We start from the raw sequence: 19,166 nt of genomic DNA, 5'->3' as shown, positions 1-19,166 counted from the left end.
GGCTTCCAAGGAAGGCCAAAGAAACTACGTGGGACCTCAACATGCATAAGTGGAACTCCAGACAAAAGAAAGCATGCAATGGAAATGCGAGTGTTGCACTCACAGACCACTGTGACAACTTTTCCCGATATTCCAACCTGAAGGCGATCCACAAGTCTCCTACTGCCACTGGCTCCACCACATCAATCCCAGACTCAGCCACACACCGCGAGTAATTTCATTCGGTCATTCTGGTGACTACTTCACGCTCACCTTTTCGACAGTGCCACATACTTCTCCCTCACAAGGCCACATACTTCTCCCTCACAGTGCCACATACTTCTCCCTCACAAGGCCACATACTTCTCCCTCACAGTGCCAAATACTTCTCCTTCACAGCGCCACATACTTCTCCCTCACAGCGCCAAATACTTCTCCTTCACAGCGCCACATACTTCTCCTTCACAGCGCCACATACTCCTCCTTCACAGTGCCACATACTTCTCCTTCACAGTGCCACATACTCCTCCTTCACAGCGCCACATACTCCTCCTTCACAGTGCCACATACTTCTCCTTCACAGCGCCACATACTTCTCCCTCACAAGGCCACATACTTCTCCCTCACAGTGCCACATACTTCTCCCTCACAGTGCCAAATACTTCTCCTTCACAGCGCCACATACTTCTCCCTCACAGCGCCACATACTTCTCCCTCACAGTGCCAAATACTTCTCCTTCACAGCGCCACATGCTTCTCCTTCACAGTGCCACATACTTCTCCCTCACAGCGCCACGTACTTCTCCCTCACAGCGCCAAATACTTCTCCCTCACAGCGCCACATATTTCTCCCTCACAGTGCCACATACTCCTCCCTCACAGTGCCACATACTCCTCCTTCACAGTGCCACATACTCCTCCTTCACAGCGCCACATACTCCTCCTTCACAGCGCCACATACTTCTCCTTCACAGCGCCACATACTTCTCATTCACAGCGCCACAAACTCCTCCCTCACAGTGCCACAAACTTCTCCTTCACAGTGCCACATACTTCTCCCTCACAGCGCCACATACTTCTCCTTCACAGCGCCACATACTTCTCATTCACAGCGCCACATACTTCTCCCTCACAGCGCCACATACTTCTCCTTCACAGCGCCACATACTTCTCCTTCACATTGCCACATACTTCTCCCTCACAGTGCCACATACTCCTCCTTCACAGCGCCACATACTTCTTCACAGCGCCACATACTTCTCCTTCACAGTGCCAAATACTTCTCCTTCACATTGCCACATACTTCTCCCTCACAGCGCCACATACTTCTTCACAGCGCCACATACTTCTCCTTCACAGTGCCAAATACTTCTCCTTCACAGCGCCACATACTTCTCCTTCACAGTGCCACATACTTCTCCCTCACAGCGCCACATACTTCTCCCTCACAGTGCCACATACTTCTCCTTCACAGTGCCACATACTTCTACTTCACAATGCCACATACTTCTCCCTCACAGCGCCACATACTCCTCCTTCACAGCGCCACATACTTCTCCTTCACAGCGCCACATACTACTCCTTCACAGCGCCACAAACTCCTCCCTCACAGTGCCACATACTTCTCCTTCACAGTGCCACATACTTCTCCCTCACAGCGCCACATACTTCTCCTTCACAGCGCCACATACTTCTCATTCACAGCGCCACATACTTCTCCCTCACAGCGCCACATACTTCTCCTTCACAGAGCCACATACTTCTCCTTCACATTGCCACATACTTCTCCCTCACAGTGCCACATACTCCTCCTTCACAGCGCCACATACTTCTTCACAGCGCCACATACTTCTCCTTCACAGTGCCAAATACTTCTCCTTCACATTGCAACATACTTCTCCCTCACAGCGCCACATACTTCTTCACAGCGCCACATACTTCTCCTTCACAGTGCCAAATACTTCTCCTTCACAGCGCCACATACTTCTCCTTCACAGTGCCACATACTTCTCCCTCACAGTGCCACATACTTCTCCTTCACAGTGCCACATACTTCTACTTCACAGTGCCATATACTTCTCCCTCACAGCGCCACATACTTCTCCTTCACAGCGCCACATACTTTTCCTTCACATTGCCACATACTTCTCCCTCACAGCGCCACATACTTCTCCTTCAAAGCGCCACATACTTCTTCACAGCGCCACATACTCCTCCCTCACTCACAGCGCCACATACTTCTCCCTCACAGCACCACATACTTCTCCTTCACAGGGCCACATACTTCTCCCTCACAGTGCCACATACTTCTCCTTCACATCGCCACATACTTCTCCCTCACAGCGCCACATACTTCTCCCTCACAGTGCCAAATACTTCTCCTTCACAGTGCCACATACTTCTCCCTCACAGTGCCACATACTTCTCCCTCACAGTGCCACATACTTCTCCTTCACATCGCCACATACTTCTCCCTCACAGCGCCACATACTTATCCCTCACAGCGCCACATACTTCTCCTTCACAGGGCCACATACTTCTCCCTCACAACGCCACATACTTCTCCTTCACAGGGCCACATACTTCTCCTTCACAGGGCCACATACTTCTCCCTCACAGCGCCACATACTTCTCCTTCACAGGGCCATATACATCTCCTTCACAGTGCCACATACTTCTCCTTCACAGTGCCACATACTTCTCCTTCACAGCGCCACATACTTTACCCTCACAGCGCCACACTTCTCCTTCACAGCGCCACATACTTCTCCCTCACAGCGCCACATACTTCTCCTTCACAGCGCCACATACTTCTCCTTCACAGTGCCACATTGCCACATACTTCTCCCTCACAGTGCCACATACTTCTCCTTCACATCGCCACATACTTCTCCCTCACAGCGCCACATACTTCTCCCTCACAGCGCCACATACTTCTCCTTCACAGGGCCACATACTTCTCCTTCACAGGGCCACATACTTCTCCCTCACAGCGCCACATACTTCTCCTTCACAGGGCCACATACTTCTCCTTCACAGTGCCACATACTTCTCCTTCACAGTGCCACATACTTCTCCCTCACAGCGCCACATACTTCTCCTTCAGAGTGCCACATACTTCTCCCTCCCAGTGTCACATACTTCTCCCTCCCAGTGCCACATACTTCTCCTTCACAGTGCCACATACTTCTCCCTCAAATCGCCACATACTTCTCCCTCCCAGTGCCACATACTTCTCCCTCAAAGCGCCACATACTTCTCCCTCAAAGCGCCACATACTTCTCCCTCAAAGCGCCACATACTTCTCCCTCACAGCGCCACATACTTCTCCCTCACAGCGCCACATACTTCTCCTTCACAGCGCCACATACTTCTCCCTCACAGCGCCACATACTTCTCCTTCACAGCGCCATATACTTCTCCTTCACAGTGCCATATACTTCTCCCTTGTATTACTACATACTTCTCCCTCACAGCGCCACATACTTCTCCTTCACAGTGCCACATACTTCTCCTTCACAGCGCCACATACTTCTCCCTCAAAGCGCCACATACTTTTCCCTCACAGTGCCACATACTCCTCCTTCACAGTGCCACATACTTCTCCCTCACAGTGCCACATATGTCTGCCACCTAATCCCACACACTCCTCCTTCACAGTGACACTTACTCCTCCTTCACAGTGCCACATACTTCTCCCTCACAGTGCCACATACTTCTCCCTCACAGTGCCACATACTCCTCCTTCACAGTGCCACATACTTCTCCCTCACAGTGCCACATATGTCTGCCACCTAACCCCACATACTCCTCCTTCACAGTGCCACATACTTCTCCCTCACAGTGCCACATACTCCTCCTTCACAGTACCACATACTCCTCCTTCACAGTGCCACATACTTCTCCCTCACAGTGCCACATACTTCTCCTTCACAGCACCACATACTTCTCCTTCACAGCACCACATACTTCTCCTTCACAGTGCCACATACTTCTCCCTCACAGCGCCACATACTTCTCCCTCACAGCGCCACATAATTCTCCCTCACAGCGCCACATACTTCTCCCTCACAGTGCCACATATGTCTCCCACCTAATCCCACCTCACAGTGCCACATACTCCTCCTTCACAGTGCCACATACTTCTCCTTCACAGGGCCACATACTCCTCCTTCACAGGGCCACATACTCCTCCCTCACAGCGCCACATACTTCTCCCTCACAGCGCCACATATTTCTCCCTCACAGCGCCACATACTTCTCCTTCACAGTGCCACATACTTCTCCTTCACAGTGCCACATACTTCTCCCTCACAGTGCCACATACTTCTCCCTCACAGTGCCACATACTTCTCCCTCACAGTACTACATACTTCGCCCTCACAGCGCCACATACTTCTTCACAGCGCCACATACTTCTTCACAGTGCCACATACTTCTCCTTCACAGCGCCACATACTTCTCCTTCACATTGCCACATACTTCTCCCTCACAGTGCCACATACTCCTCCTTCACAGCGCCACATACTTCTTCACAGCGCCACATACTTCTCCTTCACAGTGCCAAATACTTCTCCTTCACATTGCCACATACTTCTCCCTCACAGCGCCACATACTTCTTCACAGCGCCACATACTTCTCCTTCACAGTGCCAAATACTTCTCCTTCACAGCGCCACATACTTCTCCTTCACAGTGCCACATACTTCTCCCTCACAGTGCCACATACTTCTCCTTCACAGTGCCACATACTTCTACTTCACAGTGCCATATACTTCTCCCTCACAGCGCCACATACTTCTCCTTCACAGCGCCACATATTTCTCCCTCACAGCGCCACATACTTCTCCCTCACAGCGCCACATACTTCTCCTTCACAGCGCCACATACTTCTTCACAGCGCCACATACTCCTCCCTCACTCACAGCGCCACATACTTCTCCCTCACAGCACCACATACTTCTCCTTCACAGGGCCACATACTTCTCCCTCACAGTGCCACATACTTCTCCTTCACATCGCCACATACTTCTCCCTCACAGCGCCACATACTTCTCCCTCACAGTGCCAAATACTTCTCCTTCACAGTGCCACATACTTCTCCCTCACAGTGCCACATACTTCTCCCTCACAGTGCCACATACTTCTCCTTCACATCGCCACATACTTCTCCCTCACAGCGCCACATAATTCTCCCTCACAGCGCCACATACTTCTCCCTCACAGTGCCACATATGTCTCCCACCTAATCCCACCTCACAGTGCCACATACTCCTCCTTCATAGTGCCACATACTTCTCCTTCACAGGGCCACATACTCCTCCTTCACAGGGCCACATACTCCTCCCTCACAGCGCCACATACTTCTCCCTCACAGCGCCACATATTTCTCCCTCACAGCGCCACATACTTCTCCTTCACAGTGCCACATACTTCTCCTTCACAGTGCCACATACTTCTCCCTCACAGTGCCACATACTTCTCCCTCACAGTGCCACATACTTCGCCCTCACAGCGCCACATACTTCTCCTTCACAGGGCCACATACTTCTCAGTCACAGCGCCACTTACTTCTCCTTCACAGGGCCATATACATCTCCTTCACAGTGCCACACACTTCTCCTTCACAGTGCCACATACTTCTCCTTCACAGCGCCACATACTTCTCCCTCACAGCGCCACACTTCTCCTTCACAGCGCCACATACTTCTCCCTCACAGCGCCACATACTTCTCCTTCACAGCGCCACATACTTCTCCTTCACAGTGCCACATTGCCACATACTTCTCCCTCACAGTGCCACATACTTCTCCTTCACATCGCCACATACTTCTCCCTCACAGCGCCACATACTTCTCCCTCACAGCGCCACATACTTCTCCTTCACAGGGCCACATACTTCTCCTTCACAGGGCCACATACTTCTCCCTCACAGCGCCACATACTTCTCCTTCACAGGGCCACATACTTCTCCTTCACAGTGCCACATACTTCTCCTTCACAGCGCCACATACTTCTCCTTCACAGGGCCACATACTTCTCCTTCACAGTGCCACATACTTCTCCTTCACAGTGCCACATACTTCTCCCTCACAGCGCCACATACTTCTCCTTCACAGTGCCACATACTTCTCCCTCCCAGTGCCACATACTTCTCCCTCCCAGTGCCACATACTTCTCCTTCACAGTGCCACATACTTCTCCCTCAAATCGCCACATACTTCTCCCTCCCAGTGCCACATACTTCTCCCTCAAAGCGCCACATACTTCTCCCTCAAAGCGCCACATACTTCTCCCTCACAGCGCCACATACTTCTCCCTTACAGCGCCACATACTTCTCCTTCACAGCGCCACATACTTCTCCCTCACAGCGCCACATACTTCTCCTTCACAGTGCCACATACTTCTCCCTTGTATTATTACATACTTCTCCCTCACAGCGCCACATACTTCTCCTTCACAGTGCCACATACTTCTCCTTCACAGCGCCACATACTTCTCCTTCACAGCGCCACATACTTCTCCCTCAAAGCGCCACATACTTTTCCCTCACAGTGCCACATACTCCTCCTTCACAGTGCCACATACTTCTCCCTCACAGTGCCACATATGTCTGCCACCTAATCCCACACACTCCTCCTTCACAGTGACACTTACTCCTCCTTCACAGTGCCACATACTTCTCCCTCACAGTGCCACATACTTCTCCCTCACAGTGCCACATACTCCTCCTTCACAGTGCCACATACTTCTCCCTCACAGTGCCACATATGTCTGCCACCTAATCCCACATACTCCTCCTTCACAGTGCCACATACTTCTCCCTCACAGTGCCACATACTCCTCCTTCACAGTACCACATACTCCTCCTTCACAGTGCCACATACTTCTCCCTCACAGTGCCACATACTTCTCCTTCACAGCACCACATACTTCTCCTTCACAGCACCACATACTTCTCCTTCACAGTGCCACATACTTCTCCCTCACAGCGCCACATACTTCTCCCTCACAGCGCCACATAATTCTCCCTCACAGCGCCACATACTTCTCCCTCACAGTGCCACATATGTCTCCCACCTAATCCCACCTCACAGTGCCACATACTCCTCCTTCATAGTGCCACATACTTCTCCTTCACAGGGCCACATACTCCTCCTTCACAGGGCCACATACTCCTCCCTCACAGCGCCACATACTTCTCCCTCACAGCGCCACATATTTCTCCCTCACAGCGCCACATACTTCTCCTTCACAGTGCCACATACTTCTCCTTCACAGTGCCACATACTTCTCCCTCACAGTGCCACATACTTCTCCCTCACAGTGCCACATACTTCGCCCTCACAGCGCCACATACTTCTTCACAGTGCCACATACTTCTTCACAGTGCCACAAACTCCTCCTTCACAGCGCCACATACTTCTCCCTCACAGCGCCACATACTTCTCCTTCACAGTGCTACATACTTCTCCCTCACAGTGCCACATACTTCTCCCTCACAGCGCCACATAATTCTCCCTCACAGTGCCACATACTTCTCCCTCACAGCGCCACATACTTCTCCTTCACAGCGCCACATACTTCTCCTTCACAGCGCCACATACTTCTCCTTCACAGTGCCACATACTTCTCCCTCACAGTGCCACATACTTCTCCCTCACAGTGCCACATACTTCTCCCTCACAGTGCCACATACTTCTCCCTCACAGTGCCACATACTTTGCCCTCACAGCGCCACATACTTCTTCACAGCGCCACATACTTCTTCACAGTGCCACAAACTCCTCCTTCACAGCGCCACATACTTCTCCCTCACAGTGCCAAATACTTCTCCTTCACAGCGCCACATACTTCTCCCTCACAGCGCCACATACTTCTCCTTCACAGTGCTACATACTTCTCCTTCACAGTGCCACATACTTCTCCCTCACAGCGCCACATAATTCTCCCTCACAGCGCCACATACTTCTCCTTCCCAGTGCCACATACTTCTCCCTCACAGTGCCAAATACTTCTCCTTCACAGCGCCACAAACTCCTCCCTCACAGTGCCACATACTTCTCCTTCACAGTGCCACATACTTCTCCCTCACAGCGCCACATACTTCTCCTTCACAGCGCCACATACTTCTCATTCACAGCGCCACATACTTCTCCCTCACAGCGCCACATACTTCTCCTTCACAGCGCCACATACTTCTCCTTCACATTGCCACATACTTCTCCCTCACAGTGCCACATACTCCTCCTTCACAGCGCCACATACTTCTTCACATCGCCACATACTTCTCCTTCACAGTGCCAAATACTTCTCCTTCACATTGCCACATACTTCTCCCTCACAGCGCCACATACTTCTTCACAGCGCCACATACTTCTCCTTCACAGTGCCAAATACTTCTCCTTCACAGCGCCACATACTTCTCCTTCACAGTGCCACATACTTCTCCCTCACAGCGCCACATACTTCTCCCTCACAGTGCCACATACTTCTCCTTCACAGTGCCACATACTTCTACTTCACAGTGCCACATACTTCTCCCTCACAGCGCCACATACTTCTCCTTCACAGCGCCACATACTTCTCCTTCACATTGCCACATACTTCTCCCTCACAGTGCCACATACTTCTCCTTCAAAGCGCCACATACTTCTTCACAGCGCCACATACTTCTCCTTCACAGGGCCACATACTTCTCCTTCACAGCACCACATACTTCTTCACAGGGCCACATACTTCTCCCTCACAGTGCCACATACTTCTCCTTCACATCGCATCATACTTCTCCCTCACAGCGCCACATACTTCTCCCTCACAGTGCCACATACTTCTCCTTCACAGTGCCACATAATTCTCAATCACAGTGCCACATACTTCTCCCTCACAGTGCCACATACTTCTCCTTCACATCGCCACATACTTCTCCCTCACAGTGCCACATACTTCTCCTTCACAGTGCCACATACTTCTCCCTCACAGTGCCACATACTTCTCCCTCACAGTGCCACATACTTCTCCTTCACATCGCCACATACTTCTCCCTCACAGTGCCACATACTTCTCCCTCACAGTGCCACATACTTCTCCCTCACAGTGCCACATACTTCTCCTTCACATCGCCACATACTTCTCCCTCACAGCGCCACATACTTCTCCCTCACAGCGCCACATACTTCTCCCTCACAGTGCCACATACTTCTCCCTCACAGTGCCACATACTTCTCCTTCACAGCGCCACATACTTCTCCCTCACATCGCCACATACTTCTCCTTCACAGTGCCAAATACTTCAACTTCACATTGCCACATACTTCTCCCTCACAGCGCCACATACTTCTTCACAGCGCCACATACTTCTCCTTCACAGTGCCAAATACTTCTCCTTCACAGCGCCACATACTTCTCCTTCACAGCGCCACATGCTTCTCCCTCACAGCGCCACATACTTCTCCCTCACAGTGCCACATATTTCTCCTTCACAGTGCCACATACTTCTACTTCACAGTGCCACATACTTCTCCCTCACAGTGCCACATCCTCCTCCACAGCGCCACATACTTCTCCTTCACAGCACCACATACTTCTCCTTCACAGCGCCACATACTTCTCCTTCACAGCGCCACATACTTCTCCTTCACAGCGCCACAAACTCCTCCCTCACAGTGCCACATACTTCTCCTTCACAGCGCCACATACTTCTCCTTCACAGTGCCACATACTTCTCCCTCACAGCGCCACATACTTCTCCCTCACAGTGCCACATACTTCTCCTTCACAGTGCCACATACTTCTACTTCACAGTGCCACATACTTCTCCCTCACAGCGCCACATACTTCTCCTTCACAGCGCCACATACTTCTCCTTCACATTGCCACATACTTCTCCCTCACAGCGCCACATACTTCTCCTTCACAGCGCCACATACTTCTCCTTCACAGCGCCACATACTCCTCCCTCACTCACAGCGCCACATACTTCTCCCTCACAGCACCACATACTTCTCCTTCACAGGGCCACATACTTCTCCCTTACAGTGCCACATACTTCTCATTCACATCGCCACATACTTCTCCCTCACAGCGCCACATACTTCTCCCTCACAGTGCCACATACTTCTCCTTCACAGTGCCACATACTTCTCCCTCACAGTGCCACATACTTCTCCCTCACAGTGCCACATACTTCTCCTTCACATCGCCACATACTTCTCCCTCACAGCGCCACATACTTCTCCTTCACAGGGCCACATACTTCTCCTTCACAGGGCCACATACTTCTCCCTCACAGCGCCACATACTTCTCCTTCACAGGGCCACATACATCTCCTTCACAGTGCCACATACTTCTCCTTCACAGCGCCACATACTTCTCCCTCACAGCGCCACACTTCTCCTTCACAGCGCCACATACTTCTCCCTCACAGCGCCACATACTTCTCCTTCACAGCGCCACATACTTCTCCTTCACAGTGCCACATTGCCACATACTTCTCCCTCACAGTGCCACATACTTCTCCTTCACATCGCCACATACTTCTCCCTCACAGCGCCACATACTTCTCCCTCACAGCGCCACATACTTCTCCTTCACAGCGCCACATACTTCTCCTTCACAGTGCCACATACTTCTCCCTCACAGCGCCACATACTTCTCCCTCACAGTGCCACATACTTCTCCTTCACAGTGCCACATACTTCTACTTCACAGTGCCACATACTTCTCCCTCCCAGTGCCACATACTTCTCCCTCAAAGCGCCACATACTTCTCCCTCAAAGCGCCACATACTTCTCCCTCAAAGCGCCACATACTTCTCCCTCACAGCGCCACATACTTCTCCCTCACAGCGCCACATACTTCTCCTTCACAGCGCCACATACTTCTCCCTCACAGCGCCACATACTTCTCCTTCACAGCGCCATATACTTCTCCTTCACAGTGCCATATACTTCTCCCTTGTATTACTACATACTTCTCCCTCACAGCGCCACATACTTCTCCTTCACAGTGCCACATACTTCTCCTTCACAGCGCCACATACTTCTCCCTCAAAGCGCCACATACTTTTCCCTCACAGTGCCACATACTCCTCCTTCACAGTGCCACATACTTCTCCCTCACAGTGCCACATATGTCTGCCACCTAATCCCACACACTCCTCCTTCACAGTGACACTTACTCCTCCTTCACAGTGCCACATACTTCTCCCTCACAGTGCCACATACTTCTCCCTCACAGTGCCACATACTCCTCCTTCACAGTGCCACATACTTCTCCCTCACAGTGCCACATATGTCTGCCACCTAATCCCACATACTCCTCCTTCACAGTGCCACATACTTCTCCCTCACAGTGCCACATACTCCTCCTTCACAGTACCACATACTCCTCCTTCACAGTGCCACATACTTCTCCCTCACAGTGCCACATACTTCTCCTTCACAGCACCACATACTTCTCCTTCACAGCACCACATACTTCTCCCTCACAGTGCCACATACTTCTCCCTCACAGCGCCACATACTTCTCCCTCACAGCGCCACATAATTCTCCCTCACAGCGCCACATAATTCTCCCTCACAGCGCCACATACTTCTCCCTCACAGTGCCACATATGTCTCCCACCTAATCCCACCTCACAGTGCCACATACTCCTCCTTCACAGTGCCACATACTTCTCCTTCACAGGGCCACATACTCCTCCTTCACAGGGCCACATACTCCTCCCTCACAGCGCCACATACTTCTCCCTCACAGCGCCACATATTTCTCCCTCACAGCGCCACATACTTCTCCTTCACAGTGCCACATACTTCTCCTTCACAGTGCCACATACTTCTCCCTCACAGTGCCACATACTTCTCCCTCACAGTGCCACATACTTCTCCCTCACAGCGCCACATACTTCTTCACAGCGCCACATACTTCTTCACAGTGCCACATACTTCTCCTTCACAGCGCCACATACTTCTCCTTCACATTGCCACATACTTCTCCCTCACAGTGCCACATACTCCTCCTTCACAGCGCCACATACTTCTTCACAGCGCCACATACTTCTCCTTCACAGTGCCAAATACTTCTCCTTCACATTGCCACATACTTCTCCCTCACAGCGCCACATACTTCTTCACAGCGCCACATACTTCTCCTTCACAGTGCCAAATACTTCTCCTTCACAGCGCCACATACTTCTCCTTCACAGTGCCACATACTTCTCCCTCACAGTGCCACATACTTCTCCTTCACAGTGCCACATACTTCTACTTCACAGTGCCATATACTTCTCCCTCACAGCGCCACATACTTCTCCTTCACAGCGCCACATACTTTTCCTTCACATTGCCACATACTTCTCCCTCACAGCGCCACATACTTCTCCTTCACAGCGCCACATACTTCTTCACAGCGCCACATACTCCTCCCTCACTCACAGCGCCACATACTTCTCCCTCACAGCACCACATACTTCTCCTTCACAGGGCCACATACTTCTCCCTCACAGTGCCACATACTTCTCCTTCACATCGCCACATACTTCTCCCTCACAGCGCCACATACTTCTCCCTCACAGTGCCAAATACTTCTCCTTCACAGTGCCACATACTTCTCCCTCACAGTGCCACATACTTCTCCCTCACAGTGCCACATACTTCTCCTTCACATCGCCACATACTTCTCCCTCACAGCGCCACATACTTCTCCTTCACATCGCCACATACTTCTCCCTCACAGCGCCACATACTTCTCCCTCACAGCGCCACATACTTCTCCTTCACAGGGCCACATACTTCTCCTTCACAGGGCCACATACTTCTCCCTCACAGCGCCACATACTTCTCCTTCACAGGGCCACATACTTCTCCTTCACAGTGCCACATACTTCTCCTTCACAGTGCCACATACTTCTCCCTCACAGCGCCACATACTTCTCCTTCACAGTGCCATATACTTCTCCCTCCCAGTGCCACATACTTCTCCCTCCCAGTGCCACATACTTCTCCTTCACAGTGCCACATACTTCTCCCTCAAATCGCCACATACTTCTCCCTCCCAGTGCCACATACTTCTCCCTCAAAGCGCCACATACTTCTCCCTCAAAGCGCCACATACTTCTCCCTCAAAGCGCCACATACTTCTCCCTCACAGCGCCACATACTTCTCCCTTACAGCGCCACATACTTCTCCTTCACAGCGCCACATACTTCTCCCTCACAGCGCCACATACTTCTCCTTCACAGTGCCACATACTTCTCCCTTGTATTACTACATACTTCTCCCTCACAGCGCCACATACTTCTCCTTCACAGTGCTACATACTTCTCCTTCACAGCGCCACATACTTCTCCCTCAAAGCGCCACATACTTTTCCCTCACAGTGCCACATACTCCTCCTTCACAGTGCCACATACTTCTCCCTCACAGTGCCACATATGTCTGCCACCTAATCCCACACACTCCTCCTTCACAGTGACACTTACTCCTCCTTCACAGTGCCACATACTTCTCCCTCACAGTGCCACATACTTCTCCCTCACAGTGCCACATACTCCTCCTTCACAGTGCCACATACTTCTCCCTCACAGTGCCACATATGTCTGCCACCTAATCCCACATACTCCTCCTTCACAGTGCCACATACTTCTCCCTCACAGTGCCACATACTCCTCCTTCACAGTACCACATACTCCTCCTTCACAGTGCCACATACTTCTCCCTCACAGTGCCACATACTTCTCCTTCACAGCACCACATACTTCTCCTTCACAGCACCACATACTTCTCCTTCACAGTGCCACATACTTCTCCCTCACAGCGCCACATACTTCTCCCTCACAGCGCCACATAATTCTCCCTCACAGCGCCACATACTTCTCCCTCACAGTGCCACATATGTCTCCCACCTAATCCCACCTCACAGTGCCACATACTCCTCCTTCATAGTGCCACATACTTCTCCTTCACAGGGCCACATACTCCTCCTTCACAGGGCCACATACTCCTCCCTCACAGCGCCACATACTTCTCCCTCACAGCGCCACATATTTCTCCCTCACAGCGCCACATACTTCTCCTTCACAGTGCCACATACTTCTCCTTCACAGTGCCACATACTTCTCCCTCACAGTGCCACATACTTCTCCCTCACAGTGCCACATACTTCGCCCTCACAGCGCCACATACTTCTTCACAGCGCCACATACTTCTTCACAGTGCCACAAACTCCTCCTTCACAGCGCCACATACTTCTCCCTCACAGCGCCACATACTTCTCCTTCACAGTGCTACATACTTCTCCCTCACAGTGCCACATACTTCTCCCTCACAGCGCCACATAATTCTCCCTCACAGTGCCACATACTTCTCCCTCACAGCGCCACATACTTCTCCTTCACAGCGCCACATACTTCTCCTTCACAGCGCCACATACTTCTCCTTCACAGCGCCACATACTTCTCCTTCACAGTGCCACATACTTCTCCCTCACAGTGCCACATACTTCTCCCTCACAGTGCCACATACTTCTCCCTCACAGTGCCACATACTTCTCCCTCACAGTGCCACATACTTCTCCCTCACAGTGCCACATACTTTGCCCTCACAGCGCCACATACTTCTTCACAGCGCCACATACTTCTTCACAGTGCCACAAACTCCTCCTTCACAGCGCCACATACTTCTCCCTCACAGTGCCAAATACTTCTCCTTCACAGCGCCACATACTTCTCCCTCACAGCGCCACATACTTCTCCTTCACAGTGCTACATACTTCTCCTTCACAGTGCCACATACTTCTCCCTCACAGCGCCACATAATTCTCCCTCACAGCGCCACATACTTCTCCTTCCCAGTGCCAAATACTTCTCCTTCACAGCGCCACATACTTCTCCCTCACAGCGCCACATACTTCTCCTTCACAGCGCCACATACTTCTCCTTCACAGCGCCACATACTTCTCCTTCACAGCGCCACAAACTCCTCCCTCACAGTGCCACATACTTCTCCTTCACAGTGCCACATACTTCTCCCTCACAGCGCCACATACTTCTCCTTCACAGCGCCACATACTTCTCATTCACAGCGCCACATACTTCTCCCTCACAGCGCCACATACTTCTCCTTCACAGCGCCACATACTTCTCCTTCACATTGCCACATACTTCTCCCTCACAGTGCCACATACTCCTCCTTCACAGCGCCACATACTTCTTCACATCGCCACATACTTCTCCTTCACAGTGCCAAATACTTCTCCTTCACATTGCCACATACTTCTCCCTCACAGCGCCACATACTTCTTCACAGCGCCACATACTTCTCCTTCACAGTGCCAAATACTTCTAATTCACAGCGCCACATACTTCTCCTTCACAGTGCCACATACTTCTCCCTCACAGCGCCACATACTTCTCCCTCACAGTGCCACATACTTCTCCTTCACAGTGCCACATACTTCTACTTCACAGTGCCACATACTTCTCCCTCACAGCGCCACATACTTCTCCTTCACAGCGCCACATACTTCTCCTTCACATTGCCACATACTTCTCCCTCACAGTGCCACATACTTCTCCTTCAAAGCGCCACATACTTCTTCACAGCGCCACATACTTCTCCTTCACAGGGCCACATACTTCTCCTTCACAGCACCACATACTTCTCCTTCACAGGGCCACATACTTCTCCCTCACAGTGCCACATACTTCTCCTTCACATCGCATCATACTTCTCCCTCACAGCGCCACATACTTCTCCCTCACAGCGCCACATACTTCTCCTTCACAGTGCCACATAATTCTCAATCACAGTGCCACATACTTCTCCCTCACAGTGCCACATACTTCTCCTTCACATCGCCACATACTTCTCCCTCACAGTGCCACATACTTCTCCTTCACAGTGCCACATACTTCTCCCTCACAGTGCCACATACTTCTCCCTCACAGTGCCACATACTTCTCCTTCACATCGCCACATACTTCTCCCTCACAGTGCCACATACTTCTCCCTCACAGTGCCACATACTTCTCCCTCACAGTGCCACATACTTCTCCTTCACATCGCCACATACTTCTCCCTCACAGCGCCACATACTTCTCCCTCACAGCGCCACATACTTCTCCCTCACAGTGCCACATACTTCTCCCTCACAGTGCCACATACTTCTCCTTCACAGCGCCACATACTTCTCCCTCACATCGCCACATACTTCTCCTTCACAGTGCCAAATACTTCAACTTCACATTGCCACATACTTCTCCCTCACAGCGCCACATACTTCTTCACAGCGCCACATACTTCTCCTTCACAGTGCCAAATACTTCTCCTTCACAGCGCCACATACTTCTCCTTCACAGCGCCACATGCTTCTCCCTCACAGCGCCACATACTTCTCCCTCACAGTGCCACATATTTCTCCTTCACAGTGCCACATACTTCTACTTCACAGTGCCACATACTTCTCCCTCACAGTGCCACATACTCCTCCTTCACAGCGCCACATACTTCTCCTTCACAGCACCACATACTTCTCCTTCACAGCGCCACATACTTCTCCTTCACAGCGCCACATACTTCTCCTTCACAGCGCCACAAACTCCTCCCTCACAGTGCCACATACTTCTCCTTCACAGCGCCACATACTTCTCCTTCACAGTACCACATACTTCTCCCTCACAGCGCCACATACTTCTCCCTCACAGTGCCACATACTTCTCCTTCACAGTGCCACATACTTCTACTTCACAGTGCCACATACTTCTCCTTCACAGTGCCACATACTTCTCCCTCACAGCGCCACATACTTCTCCTTCACAGCGCCACATACTTCTCCTTCACATTGCCACATACTTCTCCCTCACAGCGCCACATACTTCTCCTTCACAGCGCCACATACTTCTCCTTCACAGCGCCACATACTCCTCCCTCACTCACAGCGCCACATACTTCTCCCTCACATCACCACATACTTCTCCTTCACAGGGCCACATACTTCTCCCTCACAGTGCCACATACTTCTCATTCACATCGCCACATACTTCTCCCTCACAGCGCCACATACTTCTCCCTCACAGTGCCACATACTTCTCCTTCACAGTGCCACATACTTCTCCCTCACAGTGCCACATACTTCTCCCTCACAGTGCCACATACTTCTCCTTCACATCGCCACATACTTCTCCCTCACAGCGCCACATACTTCTCCTTCACAGGGCCACATACTTCTCCTTCACAGGGCCACATACTTCTCCCTCACAGCGCCACATACTTCTCCTTCACAGGGCCACATACATCTCCTTCACAGTGCCACATACTTCTCCTTCACAGTGCCACATACTTCTCCTTCACAGCGCCACATACTTCTCCCTCACAGCGCCACACTTCTCCTTCACAGCGCCACATACTTCTCCCTCACAGCGCCACATACTTCTCCTTCACAGCGCCACATACTTCTCCTTCACAGTGCCACATTGCCACATACTTCTCCCTCACAGTGCCACATACTTCTCCTTCACATCGCCACATACTTCTCCCTCACAGCGCCACATACTTCTCCCTCACAGCGCCACATACTTCTCCTTCACAGCGCCACATACTTCTCCTTCACAGTGCCACATACTTCTCCCTCACAGCGCCACATACTTCTCCCTCACAGTGCCACATACTTCTCCTTCACAGTGCCACATACTTCTACTTCACAGTGCCACATACTTCTCCCTCCCAGTGCCACATACTTCTCCCTCAAAGCGCCACATACTTCTCCCTCAAAGCGCCACATACTTCTCCCTCAAAGCGCCACATACTTCTCCCTCACAGCACCACATACTTCTCCCTCACAGCGCCACATACTTCTCCTTCACAGCGCCACATACTTCTCCCTCACAGCGCCACATACTTCTCCTTCACAGCGCCATATACTTCTCCTTCACAGTGCCATATACTTCTCCCTTGTATTACTACATACTTCTCCCTCACAGCGCCACATACTTCTCCTTCACAGTGCCACATACTTCTCCTTCACAGCGCCACATACTTCTCCCTCAAAGCGCCACATACTTTTCCCTCACAGTGCCACATACTCCTCCTTCACAGTGCCACATACTTCTCCCTCACAGTGCCACATATGTCTGCCACCTAATCCCACACACTCCTCCTTCACAGTGACACTTACTCCTCCTTCACAGTGCCACATACTTCTCCCTCACAGTGCCACATACTTCTCCCTCACAGTGCCACATACTCCTCCTTCACAGTGCCACATACTTCTCCCTCACAGTGCCACATATGTCTGCCACCTAATCCCACATACTCCTCCTTCACAGTGCCACATACTTCTCCCTCACAGTGCCACATACTCCTCCTTCACAGTACCACATACTCCTCCTTCACAGTGCCACATACTTCTCCCTCACAGTGCCACATACTTCTCCTTCACAGCACCACATACTTCTCCTTCACAGCACCACATACTTCTCCTTCACAGTGCCACATACTTCTCCCTCACAGCGCCACATACTTCTCCCTCACAGCGCCACATAATTCTCCCTCACAGCGCCACATAATTCTCCCTCACAGCGCCACATACTTCTCCCTCACAGTGCCACATATGTCTCCCACCTAATCCCACCTCACAGTGCCACATACTCCTCCTTCACAGTGCCACATACTTCTCCTTCACAGGGCCACATACTCCTCCTTCACAGGGCCACATACTCCTCCCTCACAGCGCCACATACTTCTCCCTGACAGCGCCACATATTTCTCCCTCACAGCGCCACATACTTCTCCTTCACAGTGCCACATACTTCTCCTTCACAGTGCCACCCTCACAGTGCCACATACTTCTCCCTCACAGTGCCACATACTTCTCCCTCACAGCGCCACATACTTCTTCACAGCGCCACATACTTCTTCACAGTGCCACATACTTCTCCTTCACAGCGCCACATACTTCTCCTTCACATTGCCACATACTTCTCCCTCACAGTGCCACATACTTCTCATTCACAGCGCCACATACTTCTCCCTCACAGCGCCACATACTTCTCCTTCACAGTGCCAAATACTTCTCCTTCACATTGCCACATACTTCTCCCTCACAGCGCCACATACTTCTTCACAGCGCCACATACTTCTCCTTCACAGTGCCAAATACTTCTCCTTCACAGCGCCACATACTTCTC

General features: G+C 51.3%; 1 protein-coding gene across 2 annotated transcripts in view; it reads right to left on the bottom strand.

The window, feature by feature from the left end:
• SYT11 (synaptotagmin 11) overlaps positions 1-19,166 on the bottom strand; it is a 62,104-nt gene that overhangs the window by 9,012 nt on the left and 33,926 nt on the right. The gene's annotated exons all lie outside the window — the stretch shown is intronic.

The sequence above is a fragment of the Aquarana catesbeiana genome, linkage group LG13 (assembly GCF_042186555.1).
Source record: "Aquarana catesbeiana isolate 2022-GZ linkage group LG13, ASM4218655v1, whole genome shotgun sequence".
NCBI lineage: Eukaryota > Metazoa > Chordata > Amphibia > Anura > Ranidae > Aquarana > Aquarana catesbeiana.
The sequence above is the reverse complement of the archived record's forward strand: the minus strand, read 5'-3'. Positions and strand labels throughout refer to the sequence as shown.